Source organism: Anser anser (genome assembly GCF_964211835.1).
Source record: "Anser anser genome assembly, chromosome: 2".
Taxonomy (NCBI): domain Eukaryota; kingdom Metazoa; phylum Chordata; class Aves; order Anseriformes; family Anatidae; genus Anser; species Anser anser.
The window spans coordinates 151,273,979-151,298,586 of NC_139721.1; the positions used below are offsets into that span (position 1 = coordinate 151,273,979).

General features: G+C 39.6%; 1 protein-coding gene across 10 annotated transcripts in view; it reads left to right on the plus strand.

Moving 5' to 3' along the window:
- Positions 1-24,608, plus strand: part of ADARB2 (adenosine deaminase RNA specific B2 (inactive)) — a 312,048-nt gene that overhangs the window by 38,067 nt on the left and 249,373 nt on the right. For 8 of the 10 annotated variants that reach the window (XR_014579185.1, XR_014579186.1, XR_014579187.1 and 5 more), the window contains one exon: positions 1-24,608. This exon is cut by the window's left edge; it is cut by the window's right edge and continues 11,240 nt beyond it. The exons of the other annotated variants lie outside the window; for them this stretch is intronic. The gene's annotated coding sequence lies outside the window, so the exon portion shown is untranslated. 10 annotated transcript variants of the gene reach the window in all.

A 24,608-nucleotide genomic window follows, 5' to 3' on the forward strand; every position in this document is an offset into this window, starting at 1 on the left:
CAAAACAACTTTCCATAGAGACTTGTAAAACTAAGTCAATAATTGTATAATAGCTGGAAACATCCTTATTTTTGGCTTAAGAAAACAGACGCATCTCTGTGTTTTAATAAAGGAAGTTTCTGTGAGTAAATGTACATGGTTTAAAATAGAAATTTAAAACATGACATAAAATAATTGCTTTGTTTATTCCAGACTGCATTATTTATTGCTTTGTGTTTTGTTATATCGCTTACAAGCTGTTCAAAATCACTACTGCTGATTCCATAAAGAATCGAATTTTGTAGCTGTCTTCGTCAACATGAGGAAACTATAACATAAATTATAGATGAAATCTAACCCAAAACCATGGAATGCAGACTGCTACTCTGTCCTTAGTTACAAGTGGTTTACAGATACAGCACACTGAATCTTTAAAGCAGTGTCTGGACACCTTTCCCCAGCCTGCCATTCCCTTCTACAAGTTGTGTGTGTGTGCAAGAGCAACAGAAGCAGCAGTTTCTGTGGGCATCCCACTTCTCCTGTACCACCTCTACCCCTCTCCAGCGTAAAGCCCTTGATTTCACGTTTGGTTTTGAGCAGGAGTCTCTTTTTGAAAAAAAAAAAAGAACATAGGAAAAGACCGAGTTTTGCCAGAACCATGATAGTCATGAAAATATGCTAATTTTTGAGATGGACAGCATCATCTGATGTTAAGAGTTAGGACTTACACTCATTTCTGGCTTGGATGCAGTGTTTGGTTATGAACCTTTTTGTTTCTTTTGCCCCTCTCACCTTGTCTCTGCCCTGATTTCACTGTTACCTGCTGGGGTCAAGCACTAACCTTTTTTTTATCTTTTTACTGGTCCTAATGCAGTTTGAAACTTTTAAATGAAACCATATCATAGCATAATAAAAGATAGTATAAAACTTCATGGGAAATGAAAATATTTTAATCCTGGGGAGGGGGAAGGAGCAAGAGTTATAGGAATCAAAGACCAAAACACGATCAGAAGGATCTTAAGCCATACTTTACCCTATCATCATGACCGGCAATTTAAAAACAGTCTTAGGTATTAAATTTACTGTGACTTGATAATGTGCTATGAAAGCTTTGCCGTCTCAAAAATGCATGAGATCTATTGATGAATTTTATCATATAATACAGAAGCTGCCTAATCCCTCACAATGTGCTTAAATGTGAAGTAGAAGCAGTGTTGCATGCTGGAAATGTCACAATGAAATGAGAACCATTAACACAGCATCATGAGATGCATCTCAGGGAGAGATGGCAACTGCCACCGCGCTGCCAAGGACATCATTTAACAGGTAACACAGAGTTCAAGAAAGACATGTAGGTTCAAGGCATGTCTATGTCAAAATGAACAGGAAAGAGTTTGATATTGGTTTGTCAAGAGGCATCAATTCGTGTTGCTGCCATCAGGCATTAGGGAACAACAGCATCATCCTCAAAAAAAAAGATATTTCTTAAACTTTTTAAAATCTAAGTCCTTTCCTGAGACGTCTGTCTTCCCTGGTTGAGAGAAACTTTATCAGAGAGGAAATGACAACCAGTTACTTAAATACACCCTCTTGCCCCCCAAATGCTAAACTGTTGTTAGCCATTAGAAGCAGTTTGCAGTGCCCTGAAAAAATACAGATCTACCAATAAATATAATCTTTAACCCCATCTGCTTTTGAGGAACTGAGCAGTGATTGTCTAAAACTTTGCATTTCTCTCAACTGAATGGTGTTGTGGAAGACGGCAGTCTGAAAACTCTGCTGCTAGTAATATTCACTGTCCTGTAAGCTACTGAAGATCGTCATCTGTCTGATCAAAGTAAATATTTAAGGAAAAACATACAAAAACAAAGTACTGACTTCAAGCAGTATAGCTCTTATTTAAAGCATGAAAGTCTGTACATGAGAATGATATGACTTGGGCACTTAATTTTTTTTCTAGTTCCTAAGTGCATTTAAGTCTATCTAAAACAGAGGAACTGTAGAAGGATGAGGCAGATTTCTTCTTTATGGCATGAGAAAATCCAGGAAATTTTTTTACAAAAAATATATGCAAAAACTATTCATTTTTATCACCATAAAGAAAGGAGGAGATATTATATATATTTTAACACCGTGCAATCAATTTGTGGTCTGATGTTGGTAGGTAAAGGCAGGATTTTAAGTGTGATTGGCAGAAGAAACCCTAGGGCTAGCCACTAAAGATGGCCATTATCATTTATTAAGCAGGTGTTGAAATGAATTGGTCTTTTATCGTAATGCAGATTTACAGTGCATTAGGCAATCCATTTTTCAATTTAGTGTACTGCCTCTGATAAATTAACAGATGTCGATTGATTTTTTTTCCTTCAGTCCCCCTGTTTACACCTGACAGCCAGTGCTTTATAGCTGAGCAGTTATTTGAAGTTATAAACATTATAATTAGCAATTTTTTAATTAGGCTGACAATTAACAGGAGATTTGCAAAGCTGCTAATTTGACATGTCATACTCTCCACAGTGTTTATGTTAACCACTACTTGAGTGAATTCAATTGAATTGAACTATGGTGTCTGCAAAATCAATCTCAGAAGAACCCTTCTCCCCACTTGGCTAGCATTATGGCACTTCAGGCAGAGAAGTGGGACTTCAATGAAATTTTACAATATGACAATTCCAACAATTGAAGTTTAAGCAATGTGCCTGTGTTAGCTCAAAGCTGCAATTAAGCATGATGTGCCAAACACAGGCATGTTCTGGGCTTTTTTTGTCATGTTAGGCTTCAATTTTTTTCATTTTTGAGGACTAAGAAGAAAACAAACAAAACAACCCCACCAATCTTAGCTCTGAAGATAACCTCAGTTCTTTGTGTTAAGACAAGGAAAGAGAAAATACATAATCTGGTGTCACTGTGGTCATTGATGAAACCCGTGTGACTTTCCCAGCAGAATTCTGCATATTTTAGTACAAACTGGGATGTTGTGAATAGAAGTGTTACAGCAGCCTTGCTGCAGCAGGTGGGAATTTCCTGGCTCTTTCCATTAATCTGACCTTCCACTCAAGTGATACAAAATGCCCTTCTTTCTGATTGAATTTTCTCTGGGATCATTATCCACTGAATGCTATTGGCAATACTGACATAGAGAAGGCTGGGTGGACACAAGGCAGTAAGGGTGTTAGAGTGCTCAGCAAGAGAGAGGAGCTTGTGTACGGAAAGAGACAACTGATAAAAAGTGGCCTGCTATTATCAGGGTTAAGATAAATTGGTGGGGCAGCCTGGGAAAACACGTTTCTGGTTGGCTGCAGTTGAAAGGTCCAGAAGTAATGTGTTCTTAGGTCATTTCTGCAAATTAAGATACTTAATCACGTCCACTTTGTAAGGGAAACAAGGTTATCTTTTAAATGCAAATAGACTTGATTTTGACTAAGAAAGCCCTCTTCCTTGAAGAACATGGGTATTTCCTTCCCCTTTTATAGGCAATTTCTTAACTTTATTTCACTTTTCTTTTTTTTTTTAATCAAGTCATGTGCTTTCATCAGGCATCTGTTTCTTTGGTATTCTGTTTCTGAATTGGCTCGCTCTTTCCATTTGATGGCTCATCTTGTGGAAACACCATCAGCCCTCAAACTAGATCACGATAACAGTAAAAAGAAAGAGAGGGGAAAAAAAAAAAAGCAGCCTATTGCACATCTTTTTAAAATCCTAGTTCTTTAATCCTCTGCAGCCACCAAAATATGTCCACGCCCCTTCCCATTTTACCCTTTCTTCTCTGAGGTCTTCACTTCTGTTGGAAGTAAGACACATCCCTAACTTCACTTGTGGTGAAGTACCAGGAGGAATCGGGATGTGCAGAAAGTGCCTCTCTCCATAATACTCCCTATCTGCAGTCTCCCCACCAGAGTTAAAAAGAAAATCTAGACACAGTTATCAAAACCTTTTATTCTACTGATATTACTATCTCCATGTATAAGTGATCTTAGTCACTTTCTGAACTCACCTGCTTCCTTGATGCTGCTTGAGAATGAACAAAATGAGGCATTTGGATTTCATCCCAGTCCAATAGGAAGATGAAGGGCTTGTTTAAAGGGGGAGTTCAATAAGGATCTCAGGAGTTGATTCAAAATGGCAAAATGCTTTCTATGTGTTCCACTTCAAATGCAGGATTTAACAGACAAAAAGTACCCTACTTAAATAAAAATATGGCCCCTGATGGTGATATTGAATTAATTTTGTTTTAATGGAGAAGGTTTTTACTACTTGCAAATCGTACATGAAGTCACTGAGGGACAGATCCTTGGCTGGTACAAATTGTCACAGGATATGCCTCTGAAGTATCCCGTTTTCTAACACAGAGTTAATGATTTAATTGTCTGTTTCTTTTCAGTGACTAAATAGAAACAATTTGGGGTTCATGGCCCAATATGTTTTATAACATACAAAACTAAATGCCAATTTATTTCTGGAGCAGTTAGATAAAGAGCATCTTAATGGCTCTATCAGAGCAAATGGGGAATCAATATCAAATGAGTTATAATTAAATGCGTGGAGCTGTGGTGCCAGCATCTTACTATTTTTGAGCTCAAATGGTTCTAATTAGTTACACAGATAATACCATGTTTGACATGAGGTATACTGAGGAATCCATCTACTATTTGTTTTATGTAAAATCCTAGTTGCTCATTTCAAACAGTGAGTCAAACACTGCTGCCAAGGAGTGCTATTAATGGGTGAAGTATCCAATTTTTTTCCTGTGGGACCAACACCCACCCCAGAAGCAGCAATTCTCCTCTGAGAATGAGTCAGAAAAAAGTAATTGATCACGACTAGCATTCACTGCAGAGCTCATCATCCTTACATTGATTGGGCACAAAAGATAGAAAGTTCTGGATTATGAAAACGTCCTTGAGAAACTAAGAGCCAAGGGTAACTCAAGAAATGAGTAGGAGGAACCTTTCAGAGGGAAATTTTTGAAAAGGGAGAAGAGAGGGGAAGGAGTTGTTTAAGAGCTTGAGTTCAAACTGGATTTTCTTCATCAGAAAGCTGAGGCATACAAAAGAAAGACTGTGTTAGATGAACATATTTCACAATGAGATATGTACAGGTCACAACTGAATTACAGAATCACAGAATCACAGAATCGTCTAGGTTGGAAGAGACCTCCAAGATCATCTAGTCCAACCTCTGCCCTAACACTAACAAGTCCTCCACTAAACCATATCACTGAGGGCTACATCTAAACGTCTTTTAAAGACCTCCAGGGATGGCGACTCAGCCACCTCCCTGGGCAGCCCATTCCAATGCCTAACAACCCTTTCGGTAAAGAGGAGAGAATTAGGGAGAAAAAGTTCATCTAGGTGAAGAGGGAGGACTAATTGTGGACCACGAGAGTATTTAAGGTGGGGGAAGTTAGTTCTAGAGACTAATTAGAAAAAGAAGGGAGGATCCTTCCTTGCCAGCAGAAGACATGGTATCATGGTTTGAGGAGAGGCAGCATAGACTACAGTGGTGTTACGTGTGGCATTGACAGGCTTCAGCCCATCAGGGTAGCAAACCCCACAGCCAGAACAAAAGTGCATGTCATAAGGGAAAAATCTTTGTTATAAAGCCCAAGAAAATGGATATTTTGGGGAGGTGAGGGAGAGAGTTTTGCTCAGCAAAGCAAATTGGTTAATGCTGTTACAGCCTTTTGCAACTCTTGCATAAGGTCAAGAGGGCCCTGTCCCATCAGGGTAAAGGAGACAAAGGAGACACTCTGCTAATAAATATCCCAGAACAGGACGTGAACAACACTCTAATTGAGAAAACTATTTATTTTGAGCTGTTTATTTAAGCGCAGGAGGATTCCTAATGGAGCCATCAGACCTCACTCATTGGCTAATAGTTTAATTAGGCCCATCTGGTGGAGGCTGTGGAGAGAACTGTCCCAGCTCTCATATTGGCAGAGAGGTAATTTGTCATCCTGTGGCCCAGTGACTGGCACGCGAACATCTCTAAAGCCAAACAGAAGCTCAGCAATCTGTCTCACATGAGAATAGCTGAGAGCTATTGGAGGCATTTGCGTGGTTCACCTTGGCACACCGAGGAGAAATGACACTATTCCACAGTATCCTTGAGATAACCTCAGCATAGAAATTCAGGCAGAGTCCCTGAAAGTCAAGTCAATCTTGCCTTTGTCAGCCAAACCAAATACAGGGAAAAGCTTTTTCCTCCCTTTTTCCCAGCATCCCCTCTTCCATGCTGTCCTGATAAGACAGTATGGTAAAGATGTTTTCTATTAGTTTCTGTTCAAGGGCATCTTTACTTCAGATACCAATTTAATTGCTACAAAATCTTGAAACAAAAGAATTTCCCTTTTGGGTGGAAGAACATGCTCTTTTAAATTAATCCTATTTCTATAAAACTACAGCAAGTGATGCAAATAGAGAACAGCAGTGCAAGACTTCACTCAACTATAACCAGTCTGTAAACTGAGTAAATAGATAAAACTATGGGTTAATTCAACTGAAGAAGGAAAAAAACTTCAAAACTGAAACAGCAGCTGCCTTAAAAGCTGAAATCAATATTTGCTTCTCAGTCTGGTGTTACTATCAGTATTGGTGTTAGAAGATGTTAAAACCACTGTGGCCTCTGCAGGGGTAATATTGAGAAAGCATGGGAGACACCAAAGAAAGTTGTATCTCATATTTGTTTACCCCCCTAGTATTGATGTGGCACTTTTTCTCATTATTCATTGTAGTATAACCCTCTGCCTTTTCCAAAACTTCTAAAGCACTTAATATGTCAGATATCAGCTTTTTATTTTTTTTTTCTGCCTTGTAATGTCAGTGCTGACTAAACTAAAAGAAGCAAAAAGCTCATCCAATGCAAACATAGCACTTTCCACTGTAAACGACACTTGGAGAGTCTGAGTAGCCTCAGAGGAGGCATCATAGCTTGAAAAAAAACTGTAGGTCAGTAAATCACTCAGTTTTATAGATCTCAGGTACCTATCTGTACCTTAAGAAACAAAAGATGAAGACGATACAGAGAGTAAAAAAAAATTTAAAAAAATTGATTCTTAAGAGATGAAAGCATCTGAAGCGAATGTTTCAATTAATCTCATGGGCAAACAGTCCATTGTGATCTCTTGACCAAAAAATATTAGGATCCTTAAATTATTTTTCCGTGCTTGACAACATTCACCATATTTTTATGGGTGTAGGTTAGTACTCTTTTATGACTGTAGGATTTTTTTTTCATGAGCTAGACATTGCAGAACCAAAGTAATGCATTTGAATGCCATAAATTGGATTCTGAATTCAGCTGCTCTTCTTACCTCGCCTGGTTGTGCATGCTGTGGCAGGCACACAGTCATGCACTCATACCTGATAGATGCTAATTTCTGCCTATAGTTTCTACAATGGATAGACACGTGTTTTAGAATTAACACAAGTGAGTTCAGAGAGTTTCAATCTGCAGCTTCAAACCTATGGAAATAACGCAGTTTATCAAAATTTTGCCAGTCTAGTTCCCCATTAATTAATTTTGTTTCATATGCAAGTACAAGCATCATTAGTTTGTATCATTTTTAGCAACATCATGAAAGAATCAGCAAGTCGTTTTTGTGCTCAGCCTGATAAACTGTCAAGACAATTTTGCCAGCAAAGCTAACTCACGCAGTGCAAATATTTACCAAGAGATTATCTATTCTTAAAACAAAGTCACTAATCCAGGTTGTCTCTTCCAGACATAACTCTAAACATGTATATTGAGCGAGCTAAAAACATAGCAACAAAAATGTTTTGCAATGTAAGAGCCTTGTGATCATCTGCTGCCTTCAGCCAAATCTGTTTTGAAAGCTCGTTGTTGTGTGTTTTGCTGCGCTTTGAATTCTGGTTGCTTACAAGAGTGTAGGAGACAGCTGATAAAGTGGAGATATTTTCCTGTTTATATGTGCACTTGAGTGGTATTAGCTGGTAATTTTGATTCCTACTGATCAGTTTTCTCTCCATTCACCTGTCTCACTTGTCAACACCAGTGGGACAGGCTTCTTCTTGTTCCTTGTTGTCTGACTGGAATCTGGTATGTCTTATGTCTGTAGTGTCTGGTTTTGTTTTTGCCTTGGGACTTCTATGATGCAAATAACTCATAACAAATGAAATGCTACCAAAACTACTAGGCAGTATGCCTACTTACTGCTGGAAAGGAGCAATAGTGCCTCTTGTGGTTTGCAGAACTTGGAACGGAGTTGATGTGCCATCATCTTTAGGCCAGAAGAGGTGGCTCACGGGAGTGAGGCCCTGGAGATGAGAGCAGCATGAAGCTACAGTTCAGAGAGACGTGGACCACAGCAGCCACATCCCTACCAGCTTGGATGGTGCAAGACTGGCTTTCCAAAGAGGCAGTTTCCACTGGAACAGCATCCTGGAGTCCTGGTGCCTCAAGGAGATGCAAATAGGACAGGTGCCCAAAACTAGGGCATGCAGCAGACACAGGGCTGCCCAGCTGCCCACCTGTGGGAAAACAGAGCTGCAGCCCAGTGCATGCAATTAAGGGTGCAAATAGTACTGGGATAATAGATTACTTTACTGTGACCCAGAGTAAAGTGCTGGATTACTTCAGGGACCTCAGAGAACCCTGAAGTAGATGAAAGGGATATTTTTCCTGTGAAGAATGAGGAAAAGAAAAGATATCAAACGTTCGTTCACTCTTACATGTTAGAAAAATGCAATCCAACAGGAAAAGGCTCAAGCTATCAATTTGTCTTTGTGGAAGACTGTATGGTTATTTATCTTTTTTAATTATGCTTCAACGGGAACATAGTGCTGCAATAAATAACATTAGGCAACAATGAAGGGAACAGCATAGAGAACGGACTGTAACTTGTTCTCCTCACCCTCTTCACTTTAACCTCCATAAAAGTGTGGGGTTTTCCTTGTTGTTTTTTGTTGTTTGTTTGTTTTTTTGAGATATTCAGGACTGTGTCATTTCTGGAAGCAAGTGAAACACAGATGCTTACTGATTAAGGGGATACAGGAGATGGCAGGATTACATTAGTATGATGCATGTGCTGCTACTCAGGGACCAGCAAGTTCCGAAATTTAGTGCCAGATACACACACATGGTCACACCTGAGCACATCAAAAAATGTGGCACTTCCACCAAAGCCTGAGCAGAGTTTATTATCACGTATGCTAGAGAAAAGACATAAAATTTCCTGACTAGGATTAGGAAGGCAACAATACCTCTTGTAAGAGTTCCTGTAACTTTGAAGGATGTTTTTCACTTCAGCTCCAAAGATGCCAGCTACAAAGGCATCATTTTGCAGAGGGGTTGTGTCTGGGCAGCTCCTCTGCATGGTGTAAGCATTTTCAGAAGTAATTAATTTTGCAGGGCTTCATTTGAGAGGTTTTAGCTCAGGGCACTCATGAAGGGGGTTGATTTCCCGAAGGCTGAGTGAATGGCCTCTCTCTGAAGTTTGCATTTTTCTGAAAGTTTGTCACAGCTTGGCCAGTTAGACTCACTGCTCTTTCTTGGAAATCTTGATACTTAGTATTTGGGAGCAAATTAAGGAGAATTAGTTAAGACTTTTGCTGGTATAACTGTGGCCCTAAAGCTTTTTTATAATCATGCTGGCGGTAATGTAACAATTTATCTTGCAGACAAGTCTAACAACAATGTCATAATTTCAAAAGCTAAGCAGTCTTTCATATTCCTTTCAGCTGTAGAGAACTGTTGGGATTTTCATGTATGTTTTGCCTTTGTAAAAATAGAAGTTGGAGTGTGGAATCATAGATCATCCTTCATACTCATTAGCATTTTAATGGCTTCTCAATTGTTAACAGATTTGATGTAGCTACTGGAAAGATAAGACTGAGTTGTGATTTACATCTACACATTGCAGTCCTGTAGTAGTCAGTCATATTTCGTTTTACCAAGTATAACGTCAGGTCTCTGAAATAAATTTTCAAACCTATGAAAAAAATAATACAGACAATGATAAAGGAAAATGCCAGTATGTCCTCTCCAGTTGCTTTCCAAAGTGATAATTCTGATTTGATATTTTTGCGGAGCTCAGAGAACATTCTCCCCATCAGAAACAGTAATCAATGATATAACTTGAAAGTTGAATGTATTCTGCACAACTTAACCATATAGTGTAATAACATAAAGCAAAATGAATATTCACAGCAGGATGATTTGCGGAATTTTTAATATAGAGAAGTTATCTGAAGATTCATATTTCACTGTATTTTTAGTATATGACTACGTTTTTATTAGGAACAGATTATATGAGTTGTCTTAGTGAATAGCAAACAACTTTCTTAACATGCACAAACCAGCTAGGCTGTAAATATTATACTCTGCCTACTTTTACCTTCTCGGAAGCTACCAGCTTCAAAAAGAGATGTCAAAGCCAAAAGCACCATGGCATTGTATTGGAAATATTCATAGTGTCAGGAATGACCAGAACTATTCAAATTAAGCTACCAAGTGCGTATCAGCTGGTTAGTTGACTATCATCATACTAGTGGGGGCTGCTCTAGCCCCATGTGCCATTCATGACACGTGCCTCTTCCTTCCCTCTCTCAAAGACAGGGCTGAACCAAAACCTGAATGTAATACAGGTGTTTTGAATTTAAACACTGACAATACGTATTTGACATGCATCTCTGATTTGACTTCTTTGTAGTCCTGCACTCATTGCCCACGAGTAACTACGTCCTGTAGCATTGGAGCGGGCCAGAATCCAGAACACCACCAGGATCACCAGAAGATCCACCAGAAGGTGTTTTGTTGGCAGGAGTGTTGTTACTGACTTAGCTGAAACAGAGTCAGGACTTCTGAATAAGAGAAAGATTCCTCTGTTCAGAGAAGTCCTTATGTCACTCTAGTACGGCAAACAATATTTTGTTGCTTTTTGGTTTTGTTTTATTTCGTGTTGTGTTTGTTGTTGTTGTTTGGTTTTGGTTGTTTGTTTTTGTTTTTCAATTCTGATTTTTTTTTTAATCCCCCATCTCCTCCTAGGCCACTGGACACATTGGGGAACCAGACAGCACTGCTGCTTTGTCATAAGGTATTAGGGTACTATCCTAATGCTAGCTGCATTATGGTCTAGAAAGTCTTCAAAAGAAGCTGAACAAAATGCCTACCTTTTATTTATGCCATTTATTTCAGCAGAGGGGCTTTAATATAATATATAGAAAGTTTCAGTATTATTGTCTGTTCTGTACCTACCATATGGAGGCAGAGGATTTGAATTTCCAGCAGTGCTGATTCAGTGCTTCCTGATTTTTGGTGGACTTGAGGGAAAGCTGCAAGTTTTGTTTGCTATTCTTTTAGAGAAATAAAATGATCTGAAAAATTCCCTTGCACGGCTTGTCCAATAGGTCAGATTTTTAGATACATCTAATAGCTCTTTTAGATCTAAAGATCTGATAATCTTTCTCAAACTAAGAGCATGGCTTGAATGTGTTGAATTAGATCACAGAATCATAGGATCACATACTGACTGCACCATCTGAGGACGGCCTTTATGTCCTGCTGTGATTAGCCCTTTCTTTTAACTGGAGAATCAAAACCTTCTGGACTTGAAGATCATCTTTGTGTTACTGTATTTCCTGTATTATAGGGGGGAACATGCAATGTGTTGGACAGCTTTTCTCAGAGAGAGCACAGCTAGAGGTGATATTTGCACAGTGCTGTTAGAAAGTGCCTCGTATGCACTTTTCATCACTTGGCAAATTAGATCTCATCCTGTCAGAAAGTTAGACTCTAAAGATGTAAAATGCCTGTAGTAGAGATTTCCATCCACTGACAAAAGGCTCACTTTCATCAGGAAAACAATTCAAAATGCTTCTGAGTCATTGTGAAAAATACGGGCCATGACTGTGTCTTCAAAACCCCATAGAGCTGAGGCACCGAAGACAAGAAAAATTGCATTCATACCACTGTGATCATCATCTGTCCACTCAGCGCGGCACTCTCCAGGAAAAGACAAAGCTGGAGTGACAGCTCAAGGAGCAGCCTGCAAATTTCTGTGTCACTGCTCGTGAGAACCTGTGGCACTGTGCAGGAGCAGGTGCGTAGGGGGCTGCGAGGAAGCAAACCCTCTGCACAGGCTTCTTTTTCATCCTCTCTTTTCTTCATCCCTGAAGCCTTGATATAAACTTGCTGTGATAGATGCAGGTGGCTAAAAATAGTGTGTTTTGTGTGTACCATACAAGCAAGTGAATAATTTTCTGCTGTAAGCAGGATGCCAAGGGACAGCGAAAACCTGAAGGTAATGGCAGGTAAGGCACAATGATGGAGTGTGGCTTCCAGCCCACTAAATCAGTGGCAGAGCACTTGGCACACTTGCCAATGCTGCTGCAGCCAAAGAAAAGCCCTGGAGAAATGCTCCCTGCATTTAAAAATTATGCTTGAGATATACATGTTCTATGCTGGGAGTTTGATAATTTATCCTTGCAGCACAGGAACCCTGTAGTAATGAGTGATAGTTCTTGTTATATTACTTGTTGCATCTTCTGCCTCCTGGATTTTTAGATTCTCTGCTTCTGGCCAAGAGGACACCATATATATTTCCCTACAGTTGTAATTGTCTTAAAGCATGAAAGTTGAATAATTACAGTGAATGCTGGACAGAATCTACGAAGAACGCATCATGATGAGTTCACATTTTCCTGGTTGTACCTGTCATATCATCAGTACTGCATCTGGAATTTATTTCATATATATTATAGCAGCTGAAACAGTTTTCAAGTATAGAATTATACTCTGACTTTTGGACAAGTAGGGAATCTGCTATGGAGGCTTCATTTTGACACTTTAGTGAATATAAATTCCATTATTATTTAGTGCCCTGATGCCATGCTGACTGTTGCTAGCAGTGGTTTCCATCATCTGGAATGAAGTCCTGATCCTTTTGAAGTCAAACAGCAAAATTCCCATTGACTGCAGCAGGACAGATTTAACTCCCAGAATTGCGCAAGATCGTAAGTCACCTGCAGGTAGCCAGATCCCTCAGCAATGGATATTTTTATCGAGTCGACCTCGTTTATGGAGTTGCCTCAGAAAGTCTGCTTAGGCTCAGAGAAGATACAACTGGAATAAAAGAGGTGCCTTCCTAATTGGAAAGTGGGGGAGGCTGAGTTTTACAAGAGGTACTTAGTGATAAATAAGGAATAGAATAGTTTCCCTGGGGAGCTCGAAATCCTTTTAAAACTTTTATAGCTTCCTGTTTCTTTGCCTCTGGTTCCCACTGCCAGATGGAGGTTTCCATGCCCCAGAAGGATACACTTCTGTATCCTAACCATGCTTGCTGCACAAGGGACGATGGAGGGAAGAGCTGGGAAGTGATCCTGCGATGTGGGGTGCAGTGGCAGGGAACCTGTTTGTGGGATGCAAACAGGGTCTCTGCCCTTTCCATGCTCAGTATTGTTAAATGATTGGTGAAGGATGTCTGAATTCCTGAGCTGAGTGGTGTATTGTGAATTGCATCCCCACTGCAGCAGTATAACCTAAGAGGAGTGCATTTTCTACTCAGCATGTTTGTTTCTCCCATTTCAAGAAAACTAAAACTGGGAGGAGGGTTAAGTCCTTTTCTCTGGGTGATGAATGCAGGCTGCAGCCATGCCTTCGTTATGCAAATAGCTCAAGCATATCTTCCTTCCCACCACGTTCTTATTTAAATGTACTCTAGTGAACAAAAGACCCAGTGCTGTTACAAGGACTAGTATTAGATTGTTCACATCATTAGTTTAAATGAGACTATGATTATACCATCTGCATTCAGTTGTGCTCCATTCAAATCCGGTCATTGCCTTTGCCAAACTTAACATCTTTTGGGGTGTTTCTTTGAACACCATTTGTCAGTGTTTCCAGCCTATTCAAAGACACCTCACTGCCTGCTATAGCTACATTTAAATTTCTTTACTTAAACATTGCTGTTTTGCTGGGTCTTTATGTCAGATTTCCCGTGCCACATTACTAGTATTGAAACTTGCACCTTTTTGAAATCAGATGCCAAATTAACCTCGCATTGCTCTTTTCCTATGCATTCCTCACTTGCTAGAGTACCGTGGAAGTTAGCTCATTTTCTCTCCCGTCTGACATTGGCAGCCAGCTCTGAAAGCCACCTTCCCCAACTGGCAGAGTTCACCATCCAGCTGCTGGCCCTGCTGAGCACACAGAGGTGTCTAAGGTGCTCCTCAGTTCTTAACAGCAAAGTCATAGATCACAGAATCATTTAGGTTGGAAAAGACCTTCAACATCAAGTCCAACCATCAGCCTACCTCCTGAGTCCCATCACTAAACCATGTCCCTTAGCGACACATCCACATATCTCTTAAATACCTCCAGGGATGGGGACTCCACCACTTCCCTGGGCAGCCTGTTCCAGTGCTTGAAACATGAAGAAATTTTCCCCATGAAGAAATTTTTCCTAATGTCCAGTTTTAGCCCCCTGGCATCAGTTCCCCACTGCCGTGTCCCTTCCTCAAATCCCTCCTCAAGGCAGGTGAAGGCTGCCAAGCATCATGCTCTGGCAGCGACCCCTGCTCTGCATCTCGTCTCAGTTCCCACTCCTCTGATGGGGTGGCGGAGAGCTCACGGGTGTTCGTCCTTCAGCTGCCACAGGCAGCTCTGGTGCCTGGCCATTCCGCAGACAGGCTTTTCTCTCACCCCTGCTCTTCTCCCTCTTGTCTCAAATCCTCATGTGGACAAGTATGAGGCTCGAGGTGAGCATGTGATGCAGCTGTAGGAAAGAAGAGGCACTGACCTAGCCCCTTCCATTCTATTTAAACCAGCTGCAACCCCGTGAGCTATCTGCCGGCTGTCCTTGCATCTTCCAGAAGGACTTCACAGGGCAGCCTATGACATATTCTGCATTATTTCTGTCGCCAGAACTTTGGATCGCAGAAGACTGAATCCAGGATAAGGTTACGGCCATGGCAGATTATTTATAACATGTAACACTGGTCGTTAAATTTGCATAAAATTGCAGAGGGAGGACAGCAGAGTTTGGCTGCTCTGAGCAAGATACATTTAGAGAGAACAAAAGTTGTCCCATTTACATGAGAACACGCAGAGTTATTTCTTTCTCTGCTTTTCCAAGGCTTTCTTTTGTTTCCTTATTAGAAGACTTCCTATTCAGTGTAAGAGCTCAAACTATGTGTATTTTATGGCTCTGTGTTTTGTGGAGGCCTAAGGAATAGCAATATCCATACAACACAAAATTACAACACATCATGTGTACAGTGTGCAGCACAAATATTTTATTAAAGGGAGATGAAAGATGGCCAGAGTTAAGTTACTGACCTGGGTCTCAGGAGAGCTGAAAAATTCCTGAGGTGTGTGTCATTCCTCCGCGGCATTTTCAGTTTCCCATATATAAAACAGAAATATTAATTTCTTGCTTAGTACCTTAAATATTTAAACTCTAAGCTTTGCAGGACGTGCACTCTCTTATGGCATGTATATGCTCAGTACTTAGTTCATCTGGCTGAAGTCTTTTACAGGGCCCCTAGTTGCTACTAAAGTTTAAACTACGAATCAGCAACTTTGCCATATTTTCTGCCACATTCACTGAAGCTACTGAGGTTTGCGATGGAATGTGTTCATTCAAAAAGATTTTAAATGTCTGCTTAAAGTGTCATAGACAAAACCCACCAACACAGGGCTTAATAAAATGCGTACCAAATAAAAGGAAAAAAAAATAGTCTGCATCTGCTTCCATTCGGATTTTAAATATAAAGAGCATTTGGAAGATGACTGCAGGAGGCTGAGCTGTAGTTTGTTCCAGCTTTTGTGCAGACAACTATTAAAATTGGATTGTTAATTCAACTATATCTAAACAGTATTTCTGTTTTTAAATAAACATTTTGCCTACTTGCATACCTAGAAAGTTGCATTATTTTTCAAAATGTTGGACTTTTTGTTATTTTTAAGGGTGAAATCTGTATTTTGAGCTGCTTTTCTGTGTTGCAATGTAGTTTCTGCAGCACTCTTGTTTTTATAAATTATTAGAAATCTGTTCATTTCTTAACATAGTCCTTTGAGAACAATAATGGCAGCTATTGAGATTTGTGAAGAGTCTTCTGCTGTTTCAAAGTGCCATATAGCGAGGAGTAGAAAGCTCAGATTCCCTTACCCTGGTTATGACCTGACTCCAGATGATGCATACTGCTGGAGAAAAGGTAATTTAATGCCCATTATTATCATACAATCCTGCACCTCCTTTGAAGCTGTCAGCTTCAAAATCAGCTCCAATCATGTATGTTCATTTGAAACCTTTGCTGAGCTTTTTATCAAAGCATGACACAGAGCTGCTTCCTAAACACCTTCCCTTTCTTGCACACCCAAATTTACCACTTTCCCCTCATTTAACCAAAGGAAGAAGTACTTTGAGGTCCAGGCATATACAGTAACTGTTGAAACATGGCATAAAAAGAAGGAACATGCTAATTAGATTACTGATGCACTTTAAAAAGATTTGCTTCCCTTGTAGAGTGTGCAACATGGCTGGCATGTTAATTCAGTTGTAAAGTAAATTATTTAAAATAGTAAATCATTAACTTGACATTTCAGCGAAGTATTTCATTAAGCTGCAGAAACATGGAGATGTGATGCATTTATAAAAGTACAAAACAATGCTCGTGTTGTTTGTGAGGGGGCAGGTTTGGCTCCTCCTGTGCCTGAAGTCAGAGGAGCAGATTCCCAGGTGTGGGGTCCATATGATCTACAAGTGTCCTCCAGTCCAGTTCCTTCATCTGCTGACCTTGGTACCTGATATATGGGCACATCACTCAGTGCTTGGCTGCAGAGAAGCTGGAGTACTTGTAAAGGTTTTACAAGCTGTTAGGGAATTTGGTATAGGAAATAATTTCTTTGTGGAAGGACACTGGGGAACATTTTATGACCCTTCACATTTTTTTTTCATTTTTTTTTTAATAAACTGAGCCTTCCCTGCTTCTCAGCTATGATAACACACTGTTAACTCTCTCTGTGTGGTGCTATTTCTGTTGAATATCATTCTCTGCTCTGCAGCAGTCCCTTCTTCTTTGGGCCAGCAATGGTCAAGTACACCTAGAGCATGGTCCTTAATGGCTTGTTGTCAGGGAATACAAAGATTTTCCATCAGTAGGTGACAAAAAACTCAGGACAGACAGAATGGTAGGGAAGGGATCCTCACAGTCCACTCCCCTTCTATTAGGGTTTCTCCCCCACCCTAATAAAGGCCACATATAGAAGCCACCTTCTAGGTAATGCAGTAATATCAGTACATACCTTTGCCTAGTGTCTTGGTGGCTTCAGAGAGTAAATAAGTAGTCTCCAGAGGCCAGGGAACTTTCCCATGATAGTGGGAGTCAGAGGAACATGACATCTCTAAGGATTTGGCCTTCTAATTGCAAATTGACTTGAACATTATCAAAGCTTGGATTCATGCAGCAATTTTCCATAGTTTGTATACAGGCTGTAGAAATGCTGGCAGCTGAAACAAAAACCAAGAATGTTATCTCTACTGGATGTGTTCTTTGTTTATCAGATCAGTCTACTATTAATTACAGCTGTAGATACACTTCGAGGAAGATTGTCTCTTCATATGAACTCCTGAAAGATACTGGGCTGACTTTGCCAAAGAGAAGGAGGAGGCCACCTATTGTTAATATGTTAATTAGTCCCCAGTACCACCAGCAGCAAAAACTTGTAATTGATGCATAGAAATGAGGTGAATTCTGGAACCCTTCATAACGAGTTTCAAATACTTGACAGTAGGTTTCTTTAATGCATATATTCCTGCTGTGCAAAAAGATAACGAGACATCACAGGACAGTTACTTTTGTCATGTGCTTGGGGTTGGTGCGCAACTATTGGTAATAAAGTAGTGTTAAAAAACAGTAAGAGATGTAGGATAAAGCCAGAATGTACTTAGGATGCTTTGAAAAGCAGCTGTGATATCCAGGAGAAGTGTGTATCCTACTCTGACTATACAGGTCGGCGCAGCACTGCATGCCATAAGTAGATGTTGCCTTGAATCCAAGCTTCCAAGACAGCCTCGTGACTTTCTGTTTTAAAAAGTAGGACTTCTTACCTAAGCACTGCATCTGAGTATTCCTGTAGGAGCACAGCACGTATTTTGATCTGTGCCAACCTGTGACTTCCTAGAAACCTTGCTCCATTCCTGACTTGAGTCCTGAATTCTCAAAGTTGCTGTCCTGTTGACACTATAAATCAAGGATTACTGGATGTGTTAAGTAAACTACATGTTTCTGAAAAGAGTTGCTGCCTACGTGTGGATCATCACTGAGGATCATTTAAGGGAAGCCATAGTGGAGATGCCTAGATCTACAGAGTCCAGTAGTATCACAGAAAAAGAAAGAACCAGCTTTGTGAAAATGTGATGAACTGTATCTTAACATACGTGAAGGTTTAAGTTAAAATAGAAAATTTAAGCTAATCTGTCATGTTTACAAATTTGATCTGCCTAAATTACTGTGGGGAAGAGGAAAACAAAAATACCATTAAAATAAAATCTGTTAGTATTATCAATAGCAAGACTACTGCATTTCAGAAACATGTTAGTTGCAGTTAATGTGCAGTGGGTGCTAAAGAAATATTTAAACTATCTTTCAAGGATTTAAATGAAAATTGGCTTCTGTAAATACCAATTGGTTTACTTAAATGCATCCAACTGTGACAAAGAAGTGGTAGGAGGAGAAATAAATCAGAAGGAATTAAAATGCATTTGTTTTGAGAAGTGACTACTGATTTCAGTGAAAGGCTGTACTGGGGTGAATGAAAGTGGTGAATATTTGATCGTTTATTTAAACTGTTTTCTTTCAATATATCAGTATCAGTTCCACTTTTAATGAAATGAATTCAATTAAGTGGGTTCAGAAAAACCATATCAATTAGAAAAATTAAACTGGCAACAGTAGTATCACACCTAAGTCTTTGGTGCAAAAAGAATAATCCCATTGAAAATGATAAAATAAGCACAGAATAAATTCCAGGTACTGGAATGAATATAAATGAATTGAGAAGTTATCCTGGATGTACAGTTTCTGCATTTTTATACTGTATAGTATAAAATTTTGAGCAGTAATTAATCATGGTACTTGAGCATGGCTGTAACAGTTAATATATATGTAGCTGTTCTTTGACAAATCCAGCTGGGAAATGCAGGAGGTTGGGAGGTTGGGTTCCCATGCACTGGAAAAGAAAAGTGGAAAATCAAGGCATTCAGAGAAGGTCAGACTTAATACAGCAAGGCATGTTGACGTAATGTTTGCCATATTATTATCCTGTTTCTTTTACATAGTTTTAAATTTGTCCATAGCTTTTAGTGCATTAGGCAGTGTGTCTTCGTGTGACTTAACAGAGACATAACTGAAGTATATTAATGAGCTAAAGATTGAATAGAGAAGGGAGCCGATGCTCTCTGTGATCTTCCTGCCCTTTGTCATCTTCCAGGCTGGAGAAACCACAGCAGTGATTTAGGCAAGGCCACACTGAGGAGTGCTCTGTGCAAGCAGGAACCATCCTGTTACTGCCCAAGCATGATGTGTTCTTATCATGTCTCCTCTGTGCACAGCAAGGAACTCACAGTAAAGTTCAGGGTGCACAGAAGCCTGTGGGAATGGTACTGTAGTATTCGGGAAACCTAAATTCATCCGTACAATGTAGGTAGCCCAAAGAGCTGATGGGGAGTGTGATTAAATAAGTCTCTTCCCATTCTCCAAGCTTAGCTTTGTAGCTCTGGAGGTGCATCCCCTCCCTGTTGGAAGCTTCAGACCCCTGTTCTCACTTCGGTGGGATTGTGGGTGGCACGGGAAAACAACAAAAATGAAGCATTTTTCTCATGCTAGGGAACTCTCCAGTTTTGTTTTGGATTCCATATGAGGTGCGTAAAGACGGAGCCATAAGAACTCTTTTTTAGGATCAAGGTATGCTGATTTCAAAGTGAGAGGTCTTTGCCATGTCTCAGCAGAGTTCTAAAGTACAGTTTTTATGTAGGAGTCCATTTTTTTCAAAAAAAAAAAAAAGTTGTTTTTTAACATACTTTCTATGCTGGGGTTTTACCCAGTGAAACCAGTAGATCCTGTCTTCAAGAGATTAATCTGTCAGAGATACAGAGGTATTCATGGGCAATAGTTTCATCTAGTGCACCAGTACGGTACCAGTAAGCCTATAATTTTATCCCAGGCAAGGAGCAGATCACAGAGGTTTTTTTGTAATAAACATTTCCTGCTACCGCATCCATTCTCCTTAGCTCATCATCTCTTTTCTTCCACAGTAATAAAATAGCTGAGCAGCTATTAGTAAAATACAAGAATATATATTAGAACCAGGGTCCCCTCACATACTGAGAAGAGATGTTGATCTGTTCCGTAACATCTTCTTTTCCAGATGGCTACGCAGAATGTGCTGCTGGTTTGGTTTAGTAATGATTTTATAATGTATTTTAATCTGACACCACAATTGCCTAGATCATTCTTACAGATATATTTCTTAAAAGCCAAATAAATATATCTAGTAGTACCACATCATCTGAATGTAATTGGAGGAAGCCACAGGCTTCCTACCTGCATTAATCAACTGTAGATGAGCTTAATTAATCTCTCAGATGTAAATGGAGGAAGAGAAATGAGAGCTATTTTCTTGAAAGCCAGTATAGCAGGCTTTGAAAACATAAAAGCTGTCCTGTTTACAGGTAGGGCTGTGTAATGGTCGGAATCTTACTTAAAAACCGTTCATCTCTGTGAAGGAAACATGGAGAAACACCTGGGTTTTGGTTTTATTCCAAAACCTAATTTCTCTACCAAGGCAGAACTTGCCTAAAGCTCTGCTGTGTATGTGTCGTCGGTCACAAATGCCTCACAGGACTTAGCTTCTTCACTAACTGTTCATTGCTCATTTCCAAGGTGAATAAAAGTGAATGTGTCATTTTTATCAATATTTTATCATTTTATAGGGGCTAAAAGAAGGATAATAATAACAGGCTACCCACCTACAGTCTCCTTTTAGGTGGCTCCATTTTGTGATAGCCCTATTGCACTTTGAGTGGCTGAGGTGATGCTTAAGCAGAAACATAGCTGAAGTTCAGATGCAAATAGCATAAATCTGTTGGTAACAGGATTTTATGCTTTAAGCATAATATAACAAGTTCCCCTTCTCATAACATTTTACAATTCTTTCACGTGCTGTTTGTAACAGTGTTATGCGGGTGGCAATCTCAAATTCAGGAAAGGGACTTTCTGTCTTCCTTGCCTTCTTCTCAGCCAAGTTAGTAGCTTCCTGATGGTAGCAGATTCATGAAAACTAAATCAGGGGGATCATTACTTTGTCCAGTCTGACCAGTCTATTATGAGTCATTAGATTGCACTGCCTCTGCTGAGGTCTGTCACTTGTGCTTAGCTGAAGCATGCTTTCCAGCAAGTCCTCTACTGCCACTTCGAAGAGATAGAAAGACAGAAAACCTACCACTCCCTTTAATATTTTATTCAGTGGTTAGTCACCCTCGCTGTTGCAATCTTATGCTTTATTCCTAATTAGAAGTTGTCTGGCATCAATTTCCAGCCATTGGTGTCACAGGGTTCAGAGGTGGATGCCTCCTACATCCTCACTTTTCCTGTGACATAATTGATTTTTCATAAACAGCACAAAGTAAGGCTTAAATTTACCCAGCAAAACAATAGGAGCCATGTTGGAAAGCCTTTCTGAAAGATATGAGGGTAATTTTTTATCCTATTTATTCTAATATTTTATTGAGCTTTGCATCAGGTTAGTGGATACTCTTTAACCATGACTTCCTCTGAGGCAGCACATTGTTGATGCTAATACTGAGAAAATTAATCATTTGGCCTCTGGCACACTCTGCTCTCCTTTTCTCCTTAGCACAGTCTCCCATTTCGCAACAGGATGGTAATCGACGTGCAATTTTGCTGTCTCGCCGATGGTTCAGACACATATAATCCAGATCTCTGTTCCACAAATGTGGCCCTGTAGAACCGGTCCCTCTGGATTGCTTTAGGCTCCTCTGCATGTAGGTACACAGCCAGTGTATATGTAATGTCATTGTATAGGCTTAGGGATACGTATGCAGATGCTCTCAGGCACTACATCTCGTTTAGATAATAGCATTAGCTGATAGCAGAATTGATTTACAGAGTGTCTTGATGTTTTCATTAAATGGATCGTTTATGCACTTTATTTCTTATTAAATATTTGCTGTTTTGGTCTAGTTGTAGCTCTTCCCATATGGAACTATTGAGTTTTACAGACCAAAATCCAAGAAATAAAAATGAAATACTTACAAGTTCCACCAGTTTTGACGTCACTTGGAAAAAGAAATTCTAGCTCTAATTTGGGAACAGTATCCAGTGCATTCTCATCCACCAAAGAAATCCAAACCGACTGAAAGTCTCTAAGCATTTTCCTGGATAGAGGCCATTGGCTCTGTAAACTTGATCGTGACAGATTCTTTGATCCAGGGTGAGATTCTTTGATCCAGGGTGAGATTTGTGGTCAGAATGATCTAGTGACAGCATCCCAGAATGGGCAAGTGCCAGTACGTCAGACTTGTGCATCCCACATATTCTGCTCTTAGTTCTTCCTGCTTTCCCACACCCAAACTATGTACTTCAGCAAACTAAATGCAGAGTCTATTTTTCCCAGCTACTAGATCAGTTCCACTTAGTACAAATAATGTTCCTAACTCTAGAAATGTTGGCATGTCAAAAACTGGTTTAATTCTGATGAAAGTATATTTCAACATTTCTTGCAGATTAGAATGAAAGGAAAATCATGTTTTGCAAAACTTAACATGAAATACATTTCAAAGGGCTTTTGTGTATTTTTCTCATTTTCAGATTCTTTCCATTATTAGGATCATTACCTAAATTTAATCTTTCTTTTATTACCAGAGGTAATTGCTGTTGCAGATTTAATACAGGGCATAGCAGCCCATTACTAGCATTGCACATTGCACAGGTCTTGCATGACTTTCACATGGTTGCATCATGAATAAAACTTTTAAGGCTGACCATTATAAACAGATGGACATCAGCAGAAAAGAATCAGTTGCATCTATTTTGGTGAAGGTAGTGTTAACTTTCAAATACTGGCACAATATAGAGTGAGTGGCAAGCCTTGTATCAGCAGGCAGCTCCTTGTTTTCTAGTTTGGTAGCAGTATTTTCTGTTCTAGGAAAAGACCATTAGTACCTTGTCCGTCTTTGTAATAATAGTAATAACAAAATTACTGTTTTTTTGTTTGTTTGTTTTTTCCAAGTAATGAGGGATGTGCTTACAAAAATATGATTAAAATATCTATTCCAAAATACCTTAGAATCTGAACACAACACTTTTAATCTTCCCACTTGCCTTGTGTACCAGAGGGTACTGCTCTATGTGTGGGTGGATGAGAAAAAAAAAAGAGTTTCAGAGAAGTCTATGTTAAATGTCAGTGCTGTCTTGGAAGCACCTTTATTATCAGTGATAGCTTGTCGGGTCTCAGATAAAGCAAAATTATTCAAAACATCTTAATAAAAGTATCTGTTTGTCTTTCCTCTGCTAAATGGCAGCTTATTGATTTCTTTACTGCACTATTACAGTAGCAGAATTTGAAATGTTTTGAAAACATCCCTTAGAGCCACACAACAATAATTAACAGCATAGCAAGTGCTGAGCAGCGAGTAGCTGATAATGACAGAGTCTAATGTCGACTGAATGCAATTAATCATGGATACTACCCATAGAGCTTAGGATTTATACTTGGTTATTATAAAGCACTGATGAGGTCCCCTCTCGATCTTTCACAATGTATGTATTAAGAGTATCTCTTCTGTATAAGCAGAAGAAAGCAGAAGGAATGCTTTGAGACTTGTATTTCTTAATATGTTTACTATCACTCCATTATGCAGTTAGCGGCTGATATTCTCCTAGGAAAGCAGTATCACAGAGAAGCAGCAGCAGTTCATGCCTCTAATCTTTCCAGCAGAAATGACAACAGGCAGTATATATGCACAATCCCAAAGTGGTATATAAGTGCCAGCACTGTGGGATACCTTTATCCTACCTAAAAACAACTTTTCATTGCCCAGCTTTGCTTAGGGTAAGCAACCATGATTAGTGCCGTGTGCCTACTGGCGGCTTCATAATTCATATAAAATGGCATTCATTCTTTTCCTTCTCTGTTGTTCCTGCCATCATGTTCCACTTGATCAATCCACTCTAATAGCTGTTTGGCACTTGACGGGTGACTAGACTCTTAACCCTGAAGTGAGTTCAGAGCACGTAAAAGGGCGCAGGAGTTTGTCATGTTGCAGCACACTTTCAGTCAAACCTGAAGCTCTTTATAGATGAGTGAAGAGGATCTCAACATACAGAATTCTCTTCCTCTAAACTTGAATCAAACACAGCTCCCAGTCTCACCTAATTCCCAAGAAAGAAAACAGCAGGGAACAGTGATTTCTAAATTGTAGGATGTTGCATATACATTCAAGGAGCTCACAGTGGAAGGACCACCTTTATCTTCTCGGTGTTCAGAAAGAAGAGTGTTTACCTGTCTGTGTTGTGTTCAACTTAAAAATTGAATGCGAAGGAATATCCACTGGTAGGCAAGTCATCCAGCTGATAAAAGATGTGGTCATT